Source organism: Chionomys nivalis, chromosome 4 (genome assembly GCF_950005125.1).
Source record: "Chionomys nivalis chromosome 4, mChiNiv1.1, whole genome shotgun sequence".
Lineage (NCBI taxonomy): Eukaryota > Metazoa > Chordata > Mammalia > Rodentia > Cricetidae > Chionomys > Chionomys nivalis.
Genome location: NC_080089.1, coordinates 78,637,170 through 78,652,720, shown reverse-complemented (window position 1 = coordinate 78,652,720; position 15,551 = coordinate 78,637,170).

Here is a 15,551-nt window from a genome sequence, read left to right as displayed (position 1 = left end):
AGTACATCTTATGCTTCTATTTTGTTGTTGTTAGAATTTTTAAGAAGTATTTATTGTAGATCTTCTTTGAAATTCTGTTAAACTGAAAGCCTCCTCTCCAAGGACTGCTTTTAATGATACCTGAAAATTCCATGAACATACATGAGGGTAACAAGCAACAGTCCTACCCAATTACTAGTGTGGGAGGTCCTTCTGCATATGTGTTGCTTTTACTGGTTAATGAATAAAACTGCTTTGGCCTATGAAAGGGCACAATAGAGCAAGGTGGGAATTCCAAGCAGACAGAGGAGGAAAGAAGGCAGAGTCAGGGAGATGCCATGTAGCCGCTGAAGGAGACAGATGCCAGCCAGAACCTTACTAGTAAACCATGAGCCTCATGGTAAAATACAAAATAATAGAAATGGGTTAGTTCCAGATGTAGGAGTTAGTTAATAAGAATTCTGAGCTAACAGGCCAAGAAGTGTTGTAATTAATATAGCTTCTATTTTGGGTCTGGGTGGCCAGGAACGAATGAATGATCTCTGCCTACAAACTATGAACCACATTAACAACAAGCATGAAACAACAGCCTTAAAGATTTGTAGCGGCACACATATCTTAGTGGTAACCAACAGCTTTCTAATTGAACTTAAGATTCAACAAGAACAAAATCATACCTGGTAGGGAAACCTAGCTAACTACCCAAGGCTAGTGAAATAATGGATCTTGGAAGAGAAGTGCCACTTTACTAAACCAGCATAATCTGTAGCTGAGGCTGTGCTTTCATTTCCCGGCCTCCCAGTCCTGAGTAATTACACAGGAACTTGTATTATTTACAAGCAGGTCAATGCCTCAGGTTTCTTGCTGGCTAGCTCTCTATATAAATTAACCCATTTCCAATAATCTGTGTATCTCCACGTGCCCTGTGTCTTGTCAGTGGTGCTCTGGCATGTTGCTCCTTTGGCGGCTGCATGGTGTTTCCCCAATTCCACCTTTTTGCTCTCTTTTTCCCTGCTTAGATTTCCTGCTTAGCTATAGTCTATCCTGTCATAAGCCAAAGCAGTTTCTTTATTAACCAATGGTAATAAAACATATGCACAGCATATAGAAGGATATCCCACATCAATAATCCATAACTACATTCTAAATAAATATTGGCCCTTATGTCCATAGGTATGTGTAGTTATTGGTCTTCATCAAGGAAACTTTTAGTTTCAAAAGACAAAGACCATTAGATAAAATCACAACTAATCAAAATACAGAATTGTGAAGCCCAATCCCAACATACATCTACATCTACAACATGACTCTTGCACCTGAGGCTCAGGATAATTGTGGAAGAGAGGGTGGGAAAGACTGTAAGAGCCAGAGGATCAGAGAGGTTTCTGTGAGATTGTGTCTTCTAGAAATGTCTCACCAACATGGTTGCTTAACCATGAGCTGAACAAGCGTAACACCGACAGACATGCAAAAATGTGTGGGAGAAAGACCACAAGGCCTGAGCCTTCCACAAAGAACTATAGGCAAGTAAGAAATTCTGAGAATGGAAGAAATTACCATTCTCCAGAGAAGGGCACACCAATTGCTTACCCAATCCAAATGGTTTGCCCTGAAAATATACATACAAGTAAAATTATATAGACTGAGCAGATTATATTTAAGAATATATATGTATATATGTATACATAGATGCATGCAGCAACAATAAAGAGACCATGAATTTGAATGAGAGCAAGGAGAGGTATATAGGACTGTTTGAAGGGAGGAAAGAGAGGGGAGAAATATAATTGTGTTATAATTCCCAAATTAGAAAAAGTAAAAAAAAAAAAAACACCAAAAACTTCAAAATAACAACAACATAAAATCAAACTCTTCGGCTGACAAGTTCATCTAAGATTTTGCTTTTATTCTTGAACAGAAGAAGGGACTTGAAAAAGCAAAGATTGTTAGAGGGATTTTTTTTCATGAACTACATTGGAACCTTTTTGTGTGTGATAATGTAGTCTGTGTAAAGGAGATAGAGTAAAATTTGAATCACTGTTGACAATCATGATATAGTGAAAGACATTTCTGGCTTTCATTGATAAATAAGGGACCGCGTGGAAGATTTTGTTGTTGATTATGATCTCTTACACAGTCAGTAGGTAAACACATTCTTAAAGAGTATCCCCTGTTGATTGACTCATTTTAATGATATTTAGAGGCTAATTTGTTCCTGTGACCCAGTTCTAAATTCAGTTCCAGAAACTGTTTCTGTTTCAGGAAATTAGATAGGATGTCCTTTGTAGCAGTTGTTTATTATTAACATAGCAATCTCCCTGGAAATTTGCAGTTACTCCCTTTCCCCTCGAGGAAAATTTTGACAATATGAATTTATTTAGGGTGTTTTCTGATAAAATAGTAACAGAACAATAATCTTATCTAAGTTTTCTCAGGTCAGTCATTTAAAACTGGTCATCAAGAAGTATCTACTAAAATAGAGTATATATATTGATATAGTATTTCTTACACTGTAGCTCACTGCCAGTCAGAATAATAAATGAATTTGTTGGGTCACAGAGATGGCATAGTAGTTAAGAGAGCTTGCTTTGCATGCGGAAGACGCAGGTTCAGTTTCTAGGATCCATGTCAGGTAGTTCACAACTATCTGTAACTGAAGTATCATAAGATAGATGACCTCTTCTGAGCTTTGTTGGCACCATTGTGTGAACACACATACACATAAATAAAAAGAAAATAAATCTTTAAAAATATCTAATTTCTTAAAAAAACAAACTGTCTAATATTGATGAATTTGGGAGTAACCTTCAAAATTCAAAATTTCAAGTTGTTAACTTTTGTTAACAGCTGAGTAATGTTTCACTGTGTAATGTGCCACTGCTGTGGGACAATGAGGTGTTTCCAGTTCTTGGCTATTGTGAAAAGAACAGCAGTAAACATGGATGAGTAAGCATCTCTGTAGTAAGGTATTGAGTCTTTGGACATATGTCAAAGGATGGTATAGCTGACTCATGTTATAGTTCTATTTCTAGCTTTTTGAGGAGCCTATTAAGAGAATTTGTTCACACAGTTTCGGAAGCTGAATCCTATACCAACCATTTGAAAACTGGAGAATGTGGAAGGTGGGTGGTGTGACTCAGCCCAATTCCAAAGGCCTTAAAACCATAAGAGCAAATGGTGGGGTTCTTATCCAAAGGACAAAGGCTGGAGAACCTAGAGTCATCATATCCAAGGGGAGGAAAAAAGTGCATTCTGGATTCAGAGGAGAGCAAAAGTAAGCCTGTCCCAGAAGAGTTAATCTGCCATAAAATGTACCCAGTCCTGTAACTATCCCATAATTATGATATAGAACATTTCCACCATGTGCTAGGGTTACATTCTAGTCTTTTCATGGTTCATCTCTTACCCTCCCTTTTATTTTTCTAGTGATGAGGTATCAAGAAATGACATCATATGTAGCATTCCATGCTTTTGTATCTTACTTTTTCTCACTTGCACAGTCCATGTCACACATTACCAGCAGTTTTTTCTTTTCATATGTAAGTTTATTCCACTGTATGTATTGTAATGAGTCTTTTTCTGACCCACCAGCCAGCTCCCAAATAATGGCATGGAGACATTATTAATTATGAATGCTTGGTCTTACCTTAGGCTTATCCCATTAGTTCTTATAGTTTAACCTGTTTTTATTAATCTACATTTTACCATGTGGTTTTTTATTTTTTTTACCTTTCTTTCATTTAGTATGTTCTACTCCATTTGTGTCTTTCTGTACCTCGATTATCTCCCCCTACTTTCTTTCTCTGTCTGGAAGTACCACCTATGATATGGGATTCCCCTATGAATGCTGTGAATACCATTGGTTAATAAAGAATCTGTCTTGGGCCTGGCAGGGCAGAATAGAGGTAGGTGGGAAAAACTAAACTGAATGCTGGGAGAAAAAAGGTGGAGTAAGTGAGATGCCATGTAGCTGCTGCCAGGAACAAAGGAGCCAGAAGCTTGCTGCTAAGCCACAGCCATGTGGCAATGCACAGATTAATAGAAATGGGTTAAATTAATATGTAAGAGATAACAATAAAAAATTAGAGCTAATAGGCCAAGCAGTGATTTAACGAATACAGTTTCTGTGTGATTATTTTGAGAGTCTGGGCAGCTGGGAAATGAACAAGCAGCCCCTACTACAAATTGGTGTTCCAACGTGTGCTAGCTAAATCCACATAAAACCTGAAAGGGCTTAGAAAAGAATTCTAGACACAAAAAACAAGGTTTAGCTGCATTTTTTCCAGATGGGCTCTGCTTGCTGGAGGCATGCTGAAGCTCCTTTAAGAGAGGTCTTCCTGATATAGTAGCCGAAAAAAAACTGGCATGGCTTCAAAATGGCAGCTTCCTGGGCCATGCTGCCAGCACTAACTCTGGCTCATTTGGGAGCTCCAGCTATGGAGCATTTAAATGGGTTTTGTGAGCAACATGTTACAAACTGCTTAATGGTGTGAAATCGACTCGCTGCATATTTGGAACTGGGGTACTGTGCATGGCTTGCAGAGGCAGTTAACATGCCTCTGACACATTGGACTGGGTGGGGCCAAGAGGCAAAGCAGCTTTGGCCCTAGTCATGCCCACTTAGGATTAAAAAAAAAAAGAGTGCTTCTGGTCAGAAAATAATCACAGATACACAATAAAGACAGATACAGATAAAAAGACCTCTAAATGGGTCATAGTGTTACTTGGGAGTAGGCTTGGGAGAGAGAAGAAAAAGAGTAAAGAGACAGTAAATGTAATATAAAAGAGTATAGTCATAGATTAAAGGAATAAAGATAATAAAATAAATATTAAAGTCATAGAAAAAGTAATAGAGTAAGAAAAATAAGCCATATAAAGATAGAATATACACAGGGAGTCTGGATTATGTATATTATTGTGTTTTCTTTGAATTTTTGACTGTGAAGGAGCTAAGTACATTTAATTGTATGGGCCACTAAACTAAATCAGCAAAGATATTTTAATGACTTCAGAATTTAGGCTTAAGGATTTGTTACTTTGGAAAAGAGGTTCTTCTTATGTTTCCACAGAGGATGAGAACTTGTGGAATCCTTGCAGACTAATGTGGTTTGATGGACCAAGACCTTCTGAAACAGTGCCATAAACAACCCCCAAAATTACTTTGTCCAACAAAAAGCAGGAAGAAGTTTGGAGAGAACCACACCCACATTCCCTAAATGATTGCTTATAAATGTTTGTTTACATTTAAAGGGGGATATGCTATAGACAGATACTTTGCATTGGTCCAGATCTTTGTTTATGGATACAAATTTAAGATCAATTTTGTTTTATATATATATATATATATATATATATATATATATATATGCTCTTGATTAAGATATTATGTTTGTGCAGTTCATTTAAAATATATGCATAATTAAAAAATAGATTAGTAGATAATAATCTATAATGTTAATATTGTAGTCATGTTAGTTAGGTTTTCTTGATATATAGAGATATCAGTTAGATAAGTTTTTCTTCAGATCTTTCAGAGACCTTCAGAATATGGCATTTAAAATGTTTTAATAACTTAGACTTTTCATGATATGAGATACATCTGCTCCTGGCAGCACCAATTTTTTCAAGAGGATGCTGGGGATCAAAGATTCTCCTTATGGAGTTTGCTAGCCATTTGGGCATGGAACTGCTCTTGCCTAAACTGCTTGATGTTATGTTGTATAAACTGGATATGCAGGATCCACAGAAAAGTGACTGCTGAACTTGCGTAAATGTCAGACAGTCCTTCAGGGTTCCTTCTTCATGAAAGAGTCTGCCAGACATTCTGCAGAAAAAAAGTGACTGACAAACTGCCAATATAGGCAGATCTATCATTGAAATTTCCTGCTTCATGGAAAAATCTGCCAGATACTATGGAACAATGGGCTGAAGATGGATGCCTGCAACATTACAGAAGAACTTCGGGTGACTGTCCAGCCAGCAAGATATCTCTGTCAATCCTAGAGTTTTGGAATTTGCTTATAATACACCTCCTGTAAACTTAGGTATTATATCCTTCTGGAGTCATTGATGGAGTTAAAGATTATACAGTTATAGTTTTCCTTAGTTATGATAAAAGTTAAAGTAGATATAAATATTGTAACTGTGATTCTTGCTTGATACCTGTTTTGTTATATGTAATGTTACTATATTAAAATTAAAACCTTCCTTTTCATTTAGATAGAAAAGGAGAGGTGATGTGAAATTATCCTCTGTATGCTGTTACTACCATTAATGAATAAAAAAAGCTGGCTTGAGCCAAAGCAGGACAGAACAGAGGCAGGCAGGGAGAACTAAACTGAATGCTAGGAGAAGGAAGGCAGAGTCAAGAGACGCCATGTAGCTGCCACTGAAAACAGACATGCTGGAACCTTACTGGTAAGCCACAGCCATGTGGTGATATACAGATTAATAGAAATGGGTTAAATTGAGATGTAAGAGTTAGCCAATAAGAAGCTAGAGCTAATGGACCAAGCAGTGATTTGATACAGTTTCTGTGTGATTATTTTGAGGCTGAGCAGCTGGGAACAAACAAGTAGCCTTCCTACAACAAATATCTCCTTCCTAGCTATTGGCCATTTGGTTCTTTATTAAACTAATCTTCACACAGTGTACAAATATCTCACAACAAGACATAGTGTGTGTTTATTCATTTGATGGACAATATAGCAGCTTCTAGAATTTTTCTATTATGAAAAATTCTGATAAAAATAAGAATGGGGATGGAGCCAGAAGGTGGAGCACTTGCCTAACGTGAATGAGGCCATGGGTCCCATTCCCAGAACTATATACACAAACACACCCCCCCCACATACAAACATTCACACATACACACACATGCACACACATACACACAAGCACATACACATGAAGAGAGAAGAGAACATAATTTCTTGCATGGATATATTTATATGTACATGTATTTTTACCTTTTAGGTTTTTTTGTGTCTGTGTGTATGTCTTCATGCGTGTGTGTGTGTGCATGTGTGTGTGTGTGTGTGTGAAGTCAGAAGTTAATACCAGGTGCTTTCCTTAATTGCTTCCCACCATTTTGAGACAGGGTCTTTCACTTAATGAAGAACTAACCAATTTGGTTAGACTGGCTGGATAGAAAGTGCTACAGATACTTCTGTCTCTGCCCCTAGCCCTGGGCTTACAGCTATGTGCTGCCAAGACAAGCTTTTATGTGGGTGCTGGGGGCTGAACTTAGATAGTCATGATTTTGCAGTTTACCAACTGAGCTGTCTTCTGAGTCTCAGGGCAGCAGGTTTGAGGAGTTCTTGGAATGAATAAAGGATAACAGCAGGAAATGCCAAACAGGAAATTCCAAGAAGTCTGGGATTGTATGGTAGAGGCTTGCTTTCTGTCACAGGTTCTGGGGAAGCTAAAGGAGTCTCCAATTCTATCCCATGAGTTTATAGTGCTAGAGAGAGCCTTTGGGTGTTTGGGAGGATGTGAGCCCTATTCTGACTTACTTCCAGTGTACAGATAGAATCTTCTCATACTAATGGTCCCATTATAGTCATTAATAAGACTCCCGGATTTTTCTGGAAACCTATATTTCCTGTCTATTTATAGCTCCATTTATTTTTCCTTTTTTACTTTCCAGCATAATGTTTGTTTATAAAAAAAGGTGTCCTGTAATCTTTTCAATGACGTCTGTGATAGGAAAGATCAAATGTAAGTTGTTATGAAAATCTTAATGGAATAAATGACTTGCCAGGGAAAACACATGTCCAAGAGTGATGTCATTCATGAGGATTCCATGCTCCTTTGTTTCCTGGGGACCTGCTGTTTCCATAGTTCAAAGCACGGTTTCAAGTAGAGCAAATGTCAAAATTATGTTATATGTGAAGGCCAAGAGCTAAGAAATTTCTGGAGGCAATGATGCAAGCTTTCTCTGTGCTTGACAGCTGTTTCTCCAGACTGAAGTGGAATGAGGCAAAATGTCAATTTCTTGGTAAACCTGGTATCTGTAAGTAGGAATATTGACACTTTGAGAGGGTTTGGCTTTAGTGCCTGGCACAGTGTGCATGGGTCTCCAGTCACTGTTTACTGAGGAAAGAGTCCATGAAAAAGATTTGCTGTCAAAGTAGTAAGATCACAAGTCCATGATCTTCTTTAAGAGAGAGTGTTGGTCTTGTAGACTGAGTGTTTGTGTCTCTATAAAATACACATGGTGAAAGTCTATGTTCCAAGGTAAGGGCATTTGGAAATGTGGGCTTGGAGAAGTAAGTGGGATTCTCATGTACAGGATTAGTACCTTCAGAAAGGAAGGTAATGATACCACCACACAAGCCCTTCTTCCAGCTGCTTCTGCCCCTTGCTTCTGTTTCCTCAGTGGAATCCCTGTGCTGTGGCTCTGCAAACACACTGCCTTAGGTGGTGGTCTCAAACAGAGCCTTCTTCTGCAGAGCATATGTAGAAAGAACTTGAGTGTCCAAGGTGTTCGGGGAAGCACACATGGACCAGCTGCCTCATGGGCAGTGGTTCTCAACTTTTCTAATGCTGCTACTCTTTAATCCAGCTCCTCACGCTGTGATGAGCCCCCAACCACAAAATTATTTCATTGCTACTGTTATGAATCATAATGTAAATATCTGATATACAGGATATCTGATAGGTGACCCTCAAAGAAGTTGCAACCCATAGACTGAAAACCGCTGCTCACGAGTTCTTTGAGTTTTAGTATTTGATATTAATGCTTTGTTGCCAAAGCAGTAGAGGGTCAGTGTTGGGAATCTTGGGAGAGGAGTATGGAAAGGTGATGCAATGTTCTCAGGGACTCCAAGGCTCGAGAAATAGGCATATCTTGCCTTTTGTGTCCATATTACGTCCTTTTACCTAAAAACGTGAGTATATACTCAGTGCTGCTGAGTGCATGCGGCATGTAGACCTAAGCTCCCTCCCGTTTTGCTTGCTTTGGAGCAGGAGCCCCCATCTGGGCTTCTCTACAGCTAGCTGTGTCAGTTGGCTGGGCAGTGTCGGGTGGTCCCGGCACATAGAGTTGCGCATCACTGCTTGTTTGCTGCATTCCACTTTGAAAGGTTACAGACACAGATACATTGTGATTGGCGTCAGCCTTCCTGGCTGTCTTCCAACCCCATTCTGGAGACAGTGAGGTAATAAATTCTCACACGTTTTGTAAAAGTAACAAAATCCCCAGAAGCAGGATACCAGAATTAACTGAAAGAAGATCATCCAGGAGGGGTACCTGGAGTGTACTCATGACATGGCTAACAGCGACAAGACATTGAGCACACCTCTTGTCTTCTGTGGCTCTCAGCTTTTGTTGCTGAAAGATGAAGGCATTGGTTATAGGATGTCAAAGAACCTTGTCTTCTTGATCTCAGTGCTGTGAACATTTCTATCCCCACCATGTCAGGCTGACCACCCAGTGTCATTGTTTTGCCAGAAGTATATTTACAATCTGTTAGGTATCAATGCAGTGAAATGTTAACTACAGCTCATCAGAAGAGAAACAGCCTAATCTCATTTTTGGGTGTGTATGTAGTAGTGTAAACTTCAGTAAGAACAACGAAATAGAACAGCAATTACTGTGTCCATTGGTACATGAAATTGTTCCACGTTTTTGTCTGATTTAAATTTTAAATTAGTGATGACAGTAAACAGATCTTTTCTGGGTGCCACGTGGAAGTAGGAATGCACGAGGCTCAGGAAGCAGGCAGCCTGAGTTCTGATTCTAGTTTCTCTGCTTATCAGCTCTCTGACCCTGGGCAATCAACTTTCTTTCCTTGTAACTTCCTTAATTCTAATCTTTATATCAAATCCATATGTAAATATCTACTTGAACTATGATTTGGGGACTAGTCCTAGAGTGGTTGGTGCTCATCTCCAGCCTCTGGGTGGCAGCTGGATCATCAACATGTTTTAGATTCCTGTGTGTCTACTCATTGGTCATAAGAACTACCTGGGCCCCTTCAGAACTCCAGAGATGCTCTAGCCTTCCCTGGGGGTGGAATTTAGTTGGTTTAAGGATAAAGTTCAGATAGCAGGGTGACTTTTAGTCTCTTTTAGTTAACCTTTAGTGCAGTTTGGCTGAAGACCCCTTGTCTTAGCCCTGCCATGGCCATTCAGGTCTCAGGTGTGAGGATTGTCTTTTCATTGAATTTAGAACCAGTTCTTATTTGCTGAGACCCTTACCCTTAGCTCCCATGGAGTGGTCAGAATAAGTACTGAAGAGTATTCAACCTCTTTAAGAGTTTTTACAATAAATAGTAAAAGCCCAAGTTTCATTTCAAAACAGAGTGGACATGTCAGCACAGCACCAACACTCACCTTTCTCACTAGTGCTCTATCATGTATGCTCCCTGCCTGTTCTTAACATCAATGATGACGGTCTTTCACTGTGAGAGGACTTGGAAATTGTGTTCAAAAGCTACATCTATTAGGAGAAAACAAACCCACGACAAGAAGTTGTTCAATAAGTAGAATGACAACTCCTTTTCTCTTGAAAAAGTAGATGCATATGAGAGTTTGAGAACCTTTTCAATTTACACAATGAATGGAGCCGTCAGTCAACTTGGGCAGTTGATTGACAGTAAGGTGGGAGTTTCTTAGATGCTTATTTGTATACCATGCAGTATTATGTATTTATCCATGAACATGCTTACTTGGGATCTGAGGAATGAGTATGCTATCCCTTCCCTTTGAATATCTCTGACTGGCTAGTATATTTGGTTCTTTGGTCATTTTCATACTTGGAAAATCCCCCAAAAAGTATAAAAAATATTTTAAAAAACTCTTCTGTATGTAATCCTGAAATGCAAACCTTTTATCTTAAGGGAAAAATCACCAGTCAACTTTCTTTATTAGAAAGAAATTCTGAGGATTTTGATTGTATATGGAGTAAATCTAAGGCAATTTGATTGTGCCACTGAATCTGATTTACTTCCCCACATTTGGCCATAGCATCACCATTGTCCTCTGTCACTTGACTGTGCTAGGTCATCTAAAATGTTTTTTCAATTCTTATTCTTTCCTCTTCTTTTTTGGTACAAAGTCTTGTTATGAAGTCTGTGGCAGTCTAGAATGCATTACGCAGTCTAGGCTCACCATGAATTCCTCATCCCCACCTCTGCTTCTTCCTTCGGAAGGACCAACCATTGTTTATTAAGCCAGCCTTATTCCTCTGTGTGTTGTTGGTATAAACAGCATTTCTTGATGTGAGACTTGAAGTTCTTTTATGCATGTGTGTGCGCATGTGTATGTGTGTGTACCCATGAACACAGCTGTGTCCTTCCAGAGGCCAGAGGCCATGTTGGGTGACTTCCTCAATTACTTTCTGTCTTATTCTCTTGAGACAGGATCTCTCATTGAACCTGAGTTTGAATTTTTCTGGAGGCTGGCTGGCTAGTAAGCTTCAGGTATCCTCCTGACTTCCCAGCTCCCTGTCCCCTCGTGCTGAGTTTGTAGACATATGCTGCCACCCTCCACTTGAAATGGATGCTGAGGATCCAAACTCAGATCTCCATGCTTGCGAGACAGGCGTGTACCCCACTGAACCATCTCCCTTGAGTGAGACACTCTGCTCTTATAGGGACCTCAGTACTCTTTCCCTTCAGTCCTACTTCTTTGCTGGCACAAGCCGTTCTTCCATAGAATTACCAGGAATTCTATTGTGAAATTAGACATGATTTTTAAAACCATTATCATTCCTATGTTGAAGAAGGATGTTTAAAAGAAATCCCACACTAGGTTAGAATTGAGAATAATAGACGGATTTATTTAGGGGTAGACTCACAAATCAGAATCCTCTACTGGAACGGCAAACAGAAAGCGAATCCAGCAGCCAGAAAAGAGACTGAACGTATGCTTTACATAGACATAAACAGTATAAGAGGCCATGCCCAATGGGCGGTTAACTTAAAGGCTATTGGCTGTATGCTTTTCTACAGCACTATGTTTAATCTTCTGAGTTACTTTTAATGAAAGTAATTCAGCATTTTAACAGTTGCCTCTTCCAGAAATTTTTCAGGAATCACTTAAAGATACAGTGCTTGCTCCTTCCCAAGAATTCCCAACAATCTTTATTATTGGGAGACATAGCTTCATGGTTTTCTCATATTTTTGCATTCCTGAGGGACCCCTCTTTGTTCCATGATACCTCTTTGGGAGTGTCTTTATAACAGAAGTTTTGGAAGATAGAGATAATTTCTCTGCGGAGCCAAGGGCAGGTGTGTCCAGCATAGTGCAGACCTACTGGACAAAGGCCAAACAAGCTTCCTGCCCTTAGTAAAGATTCCACACTCAGGCACTGTTCCTCTGAGGTAACATTCATGGGACAAAGGTGCTGCTTTGCCCAGTGACTGCTGCTGATTCTGTGTTTAACGGTCTTTGGCTTCTTATATTCTGCAGGCAACACTTGTTAGCTTGCAAAAGGGATAAAAATATTAAAATCCTGTTTTAGTTACTTTTCTATTGCTGTGACATGACACCATGACCAAGACAATTTATAAAAGAAAGCATTTAATTTGGGTGTCAGGGTCCCAGAGGGTTAGAGTCCATGATCATCATGGCCAGGAACCTGGCAGGCAAGCAAGCAGGAATGGAACTGGAGCCCTAGCTGAGAGCTTTCATCCGATCCACAAGTGTAGTTATAGGAACGGCGGGCTGCATCCCGCCACCTGGCTCTCAGCCGCCTGGCTAGCTTATGCCCCCAAATAATTACACGGAAACTGTATTCTTTTAAACACTGCTTGGCCCATTAGCTCTAGCCTCTTACTGGCTAATTTTCACATCTTGATTAACCCATTTCTAATAATCTGTGTAGAACCACAAGGTGGTGGCTTACCAGGAAGGATCTTAATCTGCATCCATCTTGGAGAGGAGAGCTATGATGTGTCTGCCTAAATCTGCTTCCTTCTCCCGGCATTCTGTTCTGTCTACTCCGCCTACCTAATTTTCTATCCTATCAGGCCAAGCAGTTGTCTTTATTAATTAACCAATGAAACAACAGATAGACAGATGACCCTCCTCCATCACACAAGCACACGGCAGAGTGAGGGATGGTGGTGGGTCTGGTATGTTCTTTTGAAATTTTCAAAGCTCATCCCAGTGACATACCTCCTTCAATAAGACCATATCTCCTAGTCTTTCTCAAAAAGTCCCATCAACTAGGTAGCAAACGTTCACATATCTGAGCCCTATGGATCATTCTCATTGAACAACCACGTTGCCTTTCCTAGTCCCTATAAGTTTGTAGTCATTATCATAGTGCAAAATGCATTTGGCTCAACTTCAACCCCCACACCCCCAAATCTTTGTCTTAAAACTTTATAAGACCAAGTCTCTTCTCAGATCCAAGACAATCTCTTAATTGTAAGCCCCTGTAAAACCGAAAATCAAATTGAATACTTCCCACATACAGTGGCACAGAATATACATTATCATTACAAAATAGAGGAATGGGAACACAGTGAGGAGATACTGAACCAAAGCAAGACCAAAACCAAGCAGGGCAAACTTTAAACCCTGTAGCTCCATGTCTCATGTCAAAGGGCTTGTAGGGCTCCTCAAACCTCCTGTTCCTTCTTTAATGACTGCAACACTCTTTTCTCTTCTGGGCTGGTTCTACTTCCTTTATGCAGCTTTCCCTGGCAGATATCCCATGGCTCTGGCATCTTCAACATCTTGGAGTTTTCAACAAAATCTAGGCTTCATCTTCACAGCTTCATGCAAGTGCTGTGTCCGGGCTTCCATGCAGGGATACCCCTGACATACGCTAGGGCTCAGCAGATTTCCTTAACCAAGGAAGAGGATTTCACAATTTGACTCTAAAGTTAGAACCACATGGCTGATGCTGCCTACTAGGGATGGAATTTGGCCCCTCCTTGAATTATATTTGCATAGCTTTTCCTTATTGTTGCTCTTTTGGAACAGAAATTCTTTCGGCCTTTTCTTTTTGTGGATTACTGGATAAGTAGGATGGGGTCCTACCTTAAGTGAGCCACTCACTTTATTCCATTTAACATCAGGCCTTTCTTTAAACTACTCACATCTTTGAGAACGAGACTTGGCTTCAACATTGTGTTCCCTGCCGCTCTTTCCTCCACAAATTGTGTATTTTGTACCTCCTTTGACCTTGCCCTGCTTGTTCTTTTTCATTGTGGATCTCCATAAAAGCGATCATTAAGAGCTACCCGACAGAGTCACTGTGAGGCTGTCCTGACATCTCTGCCAATGAAATTAGTTCAAAACACTACAATTTAGACTCTTGCAGAGTCAAGGGCATAAAGCATTCATATTCTTTGCCAAAATATCACAAGAATAATCCCTTGTTCAGCTGCTAATATTGTTCCTGTCTGAAAGTTCTTGAACCAGGCCTCTTCCGTAGTCCACACTGCTCTCAGTACTATTGGCTTCCGAGCTCCTACTAGGACTGCCTGTTAATCTTTGCATATAGTGTTCAACTGATTTTCCAGTCCAAAGATCTAAAGTTTTCCTCTTTCCCTCACAAAGCAGTATGGTCAGGCCTTTCATAGCAATATGCTACTCTCTGGTCTGTCTTAGTTATTTTTTTATTGCTGCGATGAGACACCATGACCAAGGCAACGTATGAAAGAAAAGCATTGCATTTGAGACTCACAGTTCTAGACGGTGAATCCACAACCAACCTATCAGGAAGCATGGCAGGAGGAGGCAGGCTTGCTGCTGGAGCAGTAGCTGAGAGCTTACAGCTGATGCACAAGCAGGAAGTAGAGATGGAGAGGGGATGGGAGAGATAGAGATAGACACACACACACACAGAGAGAGAGAGAGAGAGAGAGAGAGAGAGAGAGAGAGAGAGAGAGAGAGAGAGAGACTGAGCCTGGTGTGGATTTAACAATTCTGCCAGTTTTGGACCAAGTGGAAAAATATATGAGCCTATGGGTCCATTCTCATTCAAATCACCCTTTGTAATTCTTAATTAATTCTATTGCACAAAATCCATCTCATCACAGGGCATATGCCTCTTTTTCTCTTGTCATTTGTTTGAGGAAAGACTGAGACATTGGAATGAGCTGAGATGGTTTCTACTTCTGGCGTTTTTTATCTTCTGCTCTACCTATTTTCCCCCAAATTATTTTTAACTTTGGTCCTTTAGCTTTCAGAGACACAAGCTCTTAGCTATTTCCTGAATTTTACAAATTCTCTGGTTGTCATTAATACGTTTTGTATGAAAGGCGATTCTTTTGATTTGGTCTTCAATACCTCTCCCAGAGTGCCTTGGTGAACTCTGTGAGTAGAGAAACCCTTGCTAATGAATGCTCTGGATAGCTGACGAAGTTAAGCCGGATCAGGGAATTAGTTATTGTTTCCACTAGAGGGCGCTCGTCACCGTAATTTAAGGATGATTTCAATGCTTTAGAGACTTGCGGGTCAGTCATGTCCTTACCAGGATGCGTTAGTGAATGTATAAAAATATACTAGAAAACACTCGAAAATGGAACCTTTGTTTAGTTACACTGAACTCGAAAATGGAACCTTTGTTTAGTTACACTGAATCAAGCAGAAGCTGCAGGTGAGAGCAA